Source organism: Molossus molossus, unplaced genomic scaffold (assembly GCF_014108415.1).
Source record: "Molossus molossus isolate mMolMol1 unplaced genomic scaffold, mMolMol1.p scaffold_m16_p_1, whole genome shotgun sequence".
NCBI classification, from domain to species: domain Eukaryota; kingdom Metazoa; phylum Chordata; class Mammalia; order Chiroptera; family Molossidae; genus Molossus; species Molossus molossus.
Window position 1 is genome coordinate 251,292,630 of NW_023425344.1, and position 9,855 is coordinate 251,302,484.

A 9,855-nucleotide genomic window follows, 5' to 3' on the forward strand; every position below is an offset into this window, starting at 1 on the left:
TCCTGGCAAGGACCCTCTCTCAGGTCCTCACGGGCTCTCCCGGCTGCTGCCTGGTTTTCACAGGGGTCTCTGCAGCATGCCCCCCTTCAGCAGGGTTCCTTCTGGCCCCAGTCTGCCCGGACGCCCTGACCCACTCTCCATTTCCAGCCAGGCGGGTCCAGGCCACCTGCCCAGTGCCGTGTGCGTGGGAGGCTGGGGGCGGGCCCTGCCTGGGCGGTGTGAGATGGGCGGGGCAGGCCGGCCTGGAGGTGGGTGTGGTCTCCAAGGCCAGTGGGCGGCTCCAGGCTGTCAGAGCCCCAGCTGGGACTGAAGTCAGGTGTTTGTTCCCCTAGCCAGTTCTCTGCCAACTGCAAGCAGTCCAGGGTGGCAAGGGCATACCCCCGGCTAGGACCCACCACGTGACGCTTGGCCTCCCTGCCCCCACCTCCCCTGAACCATTTTTGTGGGGGCTGCCTCCTTCCAGGTCCCCCAGAACTTTGGCACCTCTTTAACTGCCCATATGAAGATTCTCATCTGTCTGTCCATCTGTCCATCTGCCCCTTGGGCTGAGGGCCTGTGCCCTGTAGATTTTGGGCAAAAGCGTGAACCCAGACCTTGCCCTCAGCACCCACCACGCAGCTGGGGCCTCTCTCCCAAGTGGGCTGGGTGGGGGGGCGGGACCACCCACCCCTCGAGGCTTCTCAGCTTGGTTCCCAGGCCTGGCTGGCAGCCTTCCAGATTCGCACCCAGTCTCGGGTGTGCTGCGGCCTTGCACAGCCAGAGACACTGTGTGGCATGGTGGGTCTCGGGAGCCTTCGCCCCACACCTGAGGAGTGGGGTGGGGCATGGTGGGAGGCAGGAGGGGCTCGAGAGCCAGGAGGGGTGCGGGGACAGTCTGACAAATGCCCAGTGGAGGCCCACCGCGGAGCACCCCATGTCCTCGCTGGGGCTCACACACAGCAGCTCACCCTGTGCCCCTGGAGGGACGGGGACACCACCGCTCACTCTGCAGTTAGCTGGGCTCCCAGTCCCCCGGAGCCTGGGTTGTGAAAGCCGCTCCTATCACCCCACAAGGCACTGCCCTCCCCGAGCAGGTGCCAGCTTGCCAGCACAGAGCCCTGTATCCTGGGATGGTACCCTGCCAGCCGAGAGACGCCCACTGCACCCTGCGTGTCCCACGGAGGAAATAGTGCTGAGCTGGACTTACTCCAAGTGGGTCACTGACGGCAGGGGCGGCTCCTGCCAGTGGGCAGATTCAGGGTGCTCTCACCGGGGCTGGGCAGCCGACCCCTGTTCTCGAGCCCTTCCACACAGGGGTGCGGAGCCCTGCGGGCGAGCAGCTCCTGCACGGGGCACAGGTCTCAGAAAGCTCTGGGAAGTCCCTCAGGGCCATTTTGTGTGCCTGGGGTGAGGGCAGCTTTTCTGAGTCACGGAGTAGCCACAGGGGACGAGGCTGGCACTCGGCTCTGAGGACACTATGTCAGGCGGAAGAGCCCCACAGATGACAATGCCACGTGTAGCTTATTGTGTCCCGTGTGCCCCTGGGGGTCCCTGGCTCATCCCCCTTGACAGCAGAGGAGAGGAAGGCCAGTCTGAGCCCAGGATTCCACGCTGCACATGGCGGGCCTGGCGATGAGCACCTGGCACCGGTCGGGCAGCCTCCTCACCTCTTGAAGGCGGTGTCCCCAGAAGACATGGTGGCGTGAGACAAGGGGGCGAGGCTTGGCAGGGGAGCGCCGGGCAAACGTGGGAGGCAGCCTAGGCCCCTCAGGGTCTCCGAGGGACCCGACTCCCCCACAGGCTCACACCCAGTAATTTCGCTCTGGGTAGGGCTTTGGTTCATCTTGAATCACTGAGATCCCAGGGTTATCTCTGGGAAATCTCTCTCTCACCTAGGCCGTTATTACGTTTACCCAGTGTTTTCCATCATAAAATCAGGCTTCTCAGTCAGGCCCTGCCCCCAGGGCCACCCCACCCCAGCTACAGATGTCTCCTTCACACCAGGTAGTTCCCTCTCTGGTCACACCTCAATACCTCCTGCTGCAAGTAGTTGTCACACTTCCCTCTCACCAGGCCCCTCTGGTGCTGGGGATAGTGCCTAGGGAGGGATCTGCCTTGGACTGCGCTGTACCGGGGCTAAGAATTGGGGACAGAAGAAGGGGTTCTTCTGGCCCGTGAGGTGGTGGTGAGGAGAATTTTCCAAGCTCCTCTTGGTCACACAGCTCTGTGACCATCACACACTCCCGCCCCTGCCCCAGCACCGGACCCCACACACAGCTAGCTGCTCAGGCCAGTGGACCAGGGTATGGAGGCACCGCTCCACCACCGGCCCTGGGAAACCTCCAGGAAGTCACTGCCCCTCTCAGAGCCTCAGTTTCCCCAATGTGTAGGCCCTGGACTTAGGTGAATAATGATGACCCTCCAGGCCACCCCATCCCATGCAGCCAACCAGTGGTTCAAGAGGTGGGCTGAGGACTTCAGGGACCACCTCCCTCCAAACTTTCTCTCTCCTGATGTTTGAACCCCCAACCCCCACTGGCCCCATGTGCCTGCTCCGGGACAGTTCCGGGGGGCTCTACTCCCCCCTTAGCCCCAACATCTCCCGGTGGCCAGGTCAGAGGGCATGGGGCAGGGAGTGGGCTATTGCCCAGTGTGTGTGTGTGGGGGGGGGGTCAGGGCTGGGGCCCCCATAGGGGTTAAGGGGGCAGGATGGGGCTCCCAGTGTGGGTCCTGAGTTGGGGGCCCGGCTGGCCGCCCTACCCCCTGGGAAGCCAGTGGGTGGGAGACCTGGAACCTGCTGGGCACGTTCTCTCCCAGCCTCTAGTTTCACTTTCTCTTTGTCCCCCCTCCCTCCCTCCCACGAAGTTTCCTCTGAAGTGAGCGGGGCAGGGACCGGCAGTGCCGCCCAGGCCCTCACCCCGGCCACAGACGGAGTGTTCCCCAGCCCGGGCCTCCCTGGGCACCAGCTCGGCCTGTGCCACGCCCCCACCCCCCGCAGCGAGCCTGGGCGCCCAGGTCCCAGGACAGACAGTCCGGGCGTGGCCCCCAGACCAGGAGCGAGACCCTGGGGACGCCAGGTGCGCCGGGCGGGGCACGAGCTTGTGAGTCAGGACCACCCCCGCACGGGCGCGCCCGGCAGGTACCCGGCCGCGGACGACCCGCCGCACGACCCACCGGCCCGGAGCCGCCCGGCCCGGAAGAACCGGTCGGGCCGGCGCTGCGCTGGCGCATTCCGGCGGCGGGGGAGGCGGCCTCTGGCTTTAAAAGGCGCCGCGGCGCTGGCCGCAGCCGAGCCGACGCACCGCTGGCCACGCGGACGGCGGGCATGGAGACGCGCGGCGGGACGTCGGGGATCACGGGGCTCGGCGGGCGCGGCTCCGGGTCGCGGCGTCCGGGGCCGTCGGGGGGCGCGCGGCCTGCGGCGGGCGGCGGGGCGCCAGGCGGGGCCACCGGGCGGCGGGCCTCTCTCCACAGCGCGGCGGACCGAGGGCTCGCGCGCCGGGTCCAGTGGTTCTTAACAGTTCAACAGTTCTGTAGCGCAATTGTGAAATGTTTAGGACCACTAGACCCGGCGGGCCTGACAGCGGCGGGACAGCGTCAGCGACACCGACGGGGCGGCCCACGCGCGGCCCCCGCTCAGGGTCAGGGTCCGGGCCGCGCCGGGGTCCGCCTGGGAGGAGCCCACTGACCCGGGTCCGCGCACCTCGGTCCCCCGGGCTCTGTGGTGGCGCCGGCGGACCCGGCCCCGGGGTCGAGGAGCGCGCGCTGCCCAGAGGTGGTCGGACTTGGCGGTGCGGAGCGCTGGGGAGCGCTGGGGACCGCAGGGGCTCGGAGGGGACCGCTGGGAACCGCCTGGTGCGGGTGGCCATCCCCACCCCCACGCTCCTGGCGAACTGCCGGTCTGGAGGCGCCACCGCCGCCCTCCTGCGCCCAGAGGGCCCCACCCTTCTCGAAACTCCGCAGAATTCCCAGCGGGGACCTGGCGGCAAGAGGCGCGCCCCTTGCCGTGGGCTTCTTGGAGCCTGCGAGGTGCAGCCGTGCCCTCCCGCCGGAGTAGCCATCTGCCGGCTCTGCGAGAGAGCTGGGAACTGTGCTGTCCTAGCCTGCACTTCCTGGCCGACCTGACGCAGCGAACGCAGGGGTCCGGTGAGCCTGTGGAAGGAGTGGGGCATGCCAGGGACAGGGACTGTGGTACCGAGGAAGTTGAGACACCTGGTGTGTCGGACGCCTTGAGCCAGAGCGCACCTCTTGGGCCGGGGAGTCCTAGGGGAGCCGGTGGGCCTCTCCAGGAGGGCCTGGCTCAGCGGTGTTATTCCACTCCGACCTCTGGCCAGGGCGGGGTCGCTTCTGCCTGTGACATGACACTGGCCTGCCCTGGTCAAGCCTGGCCCCCTGGACTGGCCGCCCCCTCTGGGCAGAAGGGGTCCCCTTAGGTCCTTGCCCTCTGGGCCCAGTGCTTAGGGGAGCTTCAGGGCAGCCTGGGTGTGGGTCAGCTGGTCCCACCAGGGTGGCCTTGGGCCAGGCCCCTGCCCTCTCTGAGCCGCAGGGTGGTGTGAGGACAGGAGCGGTAATGTGCAGGGCTGTGCAGGGAGCATGGGCCCTGGGCTGCCGGAGGATGTGGCCCCAGCCCGGGCCTGGGTGCCTCCCGATGATGCTCAGATGGGAAGGGGATTGTGTTCCCCAGAGGTGACTCAACTCTGGGCGGGAAGCTTCTTTCCCCAGCAAACCCCACTGCGGCCCCTGGGGAGCTCAGCATGTCAGGCCAAATTTGTGCGCAGTGCTCTGAGGGGTCCAGAGGGTCTCAGTCATGGCCACGTGGGATTGCATGCCACAGAGTCCCCCTCACCATGCTGGCCCCTGCGGCTCAGTGAGAGGGGTCCAGGCGGGGAGTCCTGGGGTTGCCTGTTCTGTAACCTGGTGTCGTCTTGTCCGCTGTGGATGTGCACATTGTGATTGATGAAAATAAAAACCTGTTCCAACACTTCACCGTGTCCTGGGACTGCTGTCTTTACTCCCCCAGGTGGCATCAACACCATGGTCTCTTCCTGTCCCTTCTCATCCCACAGAAATAGCAATGGGCCTGGCTCAGCCCTGCCTCTGGTGTTGTGGTCTCTAGCAGGCCCCCACCCCTGCCACCAGTGTCCCCTCCCCAGAGAAGGGCTCGAGGACTCAGCAGACCCTCTCCCATCTCCCTGAGTCAGGCCTTTGGCCCCTCTGCTGTCCCTTCTGCTTGGAGCTGCTGCCTCGGGAGCAGGAGGGACGAGGACCTGATCCCCAGGCCCGTCAGTCTGCTACACCCTGCTGGCAGCCTCTCCTGGGCCAGTGGCTAGTTCCCACCCGTGCCCAGCTGCAGACCCTGGTCACTGGAAGGGGCAAGGTTGGAGGGCTTAGAGTTGAAGTGACAGAGGACCCTCCTCTGCTGACAGCGCCCCATGCTCAGCATGACACAGACTGAAAGTCAGTGGGGGTTCAAATCCCAGTCCTGCTGCCTATAAGCAGGTGACCTGACCCCCTCAGAGCACCTATCTCTCTCTCCGGTAAAGAGGGCAGTGACACCCACTGGAGGGTCCACTGAGGAGATGCAGCCCTACCCCCAGATGCTGCCCTGGGTCTGAGCTCACACTGTCTGGGACAGTGTTACCTGGTAGTGAGAGGGTGGTGGGGGAAAGCCCTGAGTGGCAACGGGGTGGGGTCTCAAAAGGGTCCCCTTTGGTCCCAGGGCCTCTGGGAGGCAGTTCCTACTTGGCAAAGACAAGCCCAGTCCTCCCTGACATCCAGCCCCCCACTTCTAGCTGCTCCTCTCTGCCCTTCACCCCTTCTCCTTAGTGATGGGAGCCCCTTCAGGCACATGGCCCCCTGGGCTGCTGGCCTGAGGCTCTGCCCAGTGCTCCGTGCACAGAAGAGGCAGCCGTGACTTCGGGTCTGCACCTGTCCCTCCTCCCCATTCCGGGCCGAACTGGACCACTGAGGAGCTGAGCCTGCTCTGGCTAAGCAGACAGGGCCAGTCGAGATGGGGCTGACAACCCAGTTTGTCGGGGACTCTCCTGCTGTAGCACTGAGAGTTGTGTCCTGGGAACCCGCTGTGTCCCGGGCAGACTGGGACAGTTGGTCACCCTTCTCTGGACCAGCCCAGGGGCCATGCTGCCCGAACTCCTCGGACTACCTGTCTTTGCACAGAGAAGTCAAGCTGTCTTTTCAAGATGCTGTGCTTTTGGTCTCTATTAAAGCAGCTGAACCAGTGTTCTGATCTGTGGTTCTCGAGCTTGTGTGTGGCGGAGTCACCCGAAGGTCCCGTGAGGGCATGGAGCAAAGTCGGCGGGTTCTGCATCTGTCTCAAGTCCAGGGTGACCGGATAGAGGCCTGAGGCTGAGACCACTATCTGAAGTAGTAGGACCTCAGCCAGAGAAAAGGCTTGGAGAGGGGACACCCCCCACCTGGGCCTTTTGGGGATGTTGCGGGTCCTGTCAGCCCCTCTGGCCCTCTGCAGAGGAGCCCACAGCATCCCTGCCTGAGCCCCTACCACAGGCCACCTGTGAGGGCTTGGGCCAGGCTGCTGCCAGTTACTCTGGACGCTCCGTGTGAGAACAGGGGGCGGTTCTTACTTTCCACACCCTCAGTGACTAGGTGGGCCCTGAGCAAACATCTGTCCACACTGGGAGGGCTCTGGGGCCAGCTGGGACTGGCTGTCTGAGCATTTGCTGTGGTTCATAGAGGCTTCGGGGGATATGATGGGGGGACACATCAAAGCAAGGTTTCCTTGAGGCCTCCTATCTTTGAGGATGACCCTTCTCCTTACTTTCTCCAGTCCATAGAGCTGTAAGTGACACACGGTGTACATACTTAGGTGTGCACTGATGACATGTGACGTATGCGTACACCTGTGACACCATCACATGTCAAGAAACAGGCAAGTCCACCATCCAAAGGGTTAATTGGGCTCTTTGTGATTCTCCCTTCATTCCCCAAGTCCCTGCCCCTGGAGGTTTTTTCATTGGAAGATTTTCAACTGCAAATTCAGCATCTTTAATAAACGTAGGACTATTCAGAGTGTCTATTTCTTCTTAGGTGAATTTTAACAGTTCGTCTCTTTCAAGGAGTTTGTTAACTTAATCTAAGTTGTCAGATTTACTAATACAAAGCTATGCATAAATATCCATTATGATTCTTTAAAAAATTTTTTTCTTTATTGACTTTAGAGGGAGAGAGGGAGGGAGAGGGAGAGAGAGATAGAAACATCGATGAGAGAGAACATTGATTGACCACCTCCTGCATGCCCCCCACTGGGGATTTGGCTCACAACCTGGGCATGTGCCCTGACCGGGAATTGAACCAGCAACCTCTTGGTGCACAGGTCAATGCTCAACCACTGAGCCACACCAGCTGGGCAATTATAATTCTTTTAATATCTGTAGACTTTGTGGCAATGTTCCATCTCTTACTCTTTTTCTTTTTTTAAATCATCACCCGAGGATATGTTTATTGACTTTAGAGAGAGAGGAAGAGAGAGAGAGAGAGAGAGAGAGAAAAAAACATTGATGTGAGAGAGAAACATGGACTGGTTCCCTCCCCTACTCTCCCAGACCAGGATCATACCCGCAACTGGGTATGTGCCCAGACTGGGAATCAAACCCGAGACCTTTTGGTTTATGGGATGACCCTCCTACCAACTGAACCACACAGGCCAGGGCTCCACCACCTATTCTTTTTTGTTGTTGTTGTTAATTCTCACCTAAGGATATTTGTGCCCTTGACAGGGAATTGAACCCGTGACCCCTTGGTCTGAGGGCTGACACTCTAACCATTGAGCCAAACCATCCAAGGTTCCATCTCTTATTTTTTGTTTTTAATTCTCACCTGAGGATATTTTTCTATTTATCATCAGATAGAGTGAGAGGGAGGGAGAGAGAGAAACATCCATGAGAGAGAACATGATTGGCTGCCTCCTGCATGCCCCCTACTGGGGGTTGGGCCCACAACCTGGGCATGTGCCCTGACCAAGAATCAAACTGGCGACCTCTTGGTGCATGGTTCGATGATCAACCGCTGAGCCACACTGGCTGGGCTCCATCCTTTTATTATTATTATTATTATTATTATTATTATTATTATTATTTATCCTCACCCGAGGACATTTTTTCCATTTTTTGTTCAGATAGAGTGGGAGGGAGAGAGAGGAAGAGAGAAAGAGAGAGAAACATCAATGTGAAAGGGACACATGGAGTGGCTCCCACCCGCACGACCAACCAGGGCCGGGGACAAACTGCAACTGAGGTACATGCCCTTAGCGGGAACCGAACCCGGGTCTCTCTGGACCGCGGGCCGACACTCTAACCGCTGAGCCAAATTGGCCAGGGCTATTATTATTATTTTTAATCCTCACCTGAGGATATTTTTCCATTTATCTTCAGAGTGGGTGGGAGGGAGAGAGAAAGAGAAATATCGACATGAGAGGGACACATCGACTGCTTGCCTTCTGCACGGCCCTGACCAGGCCCAGGGACGAACCGCAATGGAGGTACGTGCCCTTGACTGGAATTGAACCCACGATTCTTTGGTCCGAAGGCCAACGCTCTAACCGCTGAGCCAAACTGGCCAGGGCTGCCCACCCTTTTTAAGGCTGAACTTACTCCACTGTGTGGAGGGACCACAGTTTGCTTCTCCATCATCCGCCGTGGACACTTGGGCTGCATCCGCATGGCTGTTGCGGATGCTGCGGCTGTGGACGTGGGTGAATCTGTTCCCAGCGTGGTCTGAAGTGAAGGCAGCGTTCCTTCCTCAGTGGCCCTGTCTGCGCCTCGGGGACCGTCCTTCCTTCATGTGTTCTTTGGTCTGGGGATCTCCAGAGCCCTGGTTCAGGGCAGCTCTCTTTGACACTGCCCTGCAAACTCCAGCAACCTTGGTGTCCCCAGAGTCCCAGTGTGTCTCCTCTGTCCCGGGACGCCTGAGAGGGCTCCTGGTGCCCCACCCCTGTGCAGAGGCCGGCACCTCTCCGGGCAGGAGGCTGTAGCAAGTGTGGGCTCACCTCGTTGGTTTCCCCTCTGGCAGGGACCACTCTCTGTCCTGCCCGATAGCCAGTGTCCAGTAACTTCTAAGTTATTTCTGGTGGGAGTGTGGATCTGGTCCCTGTCACTCTGTCTTGGCCCAAAGAAAGTGCCTTCCCCCATGACCCCAAAAACACTAGGTCAGAACCCCTCCGTGGACTGTTGAGCTTCTTCTACCATGTTCCTTTCCCAGAGACATTTCCGGCTGTCCCCAAGGCATGCCGGGGTGGTCACACATACACCCTGGTGCTCCTCGACTGGAGCTGGACTCCTGCTGGACACCTCGTGCTCAGCCCAGCGATGGATTCTCCTGGGAGCTCAGACTGCCAGCTGGCTCAGGGCCGGGCGTGTGGGCCTCCGTCACAGCCAACCTGAGTGCAGCTGCCGCGATCTCGTACCCGACTACTTCCCTGATGGCCGGGGCTGGCAGGAGTGCACACAGAGGCGGGTCCCTTCAGGAGTGGCTCCTTGGTGAGGTTTAAGTGGTAGAGCCAGCCCCGTCCCTCCTGAGGGAATTTTCCAGGTCCTTTCCCCTCCTCTGAGATTTTTCCCACAGTCTTCCTTTACTCATGCCTGAGTAGGGTCTCAGGAAGTCATCCTAATGCAACAGGCCAAGGTGACTCCCCACAGCCAAGGCCACACTTGGTGGTACATCCTGCAGAGTTTGGCTCCGTTCTTACTCTTTCTTGTTTTATAATACACGCATGTAAGTATTTACTGTTCCTTTGGGGCCACTTTGGTGATGATGTGTAGTACTCAGCTGCTTTCTTTATCATTTCTATCGAGACTATCTCTCGGAGGTTTTCAGAAGACTATTTTAACTTTCATTTACATT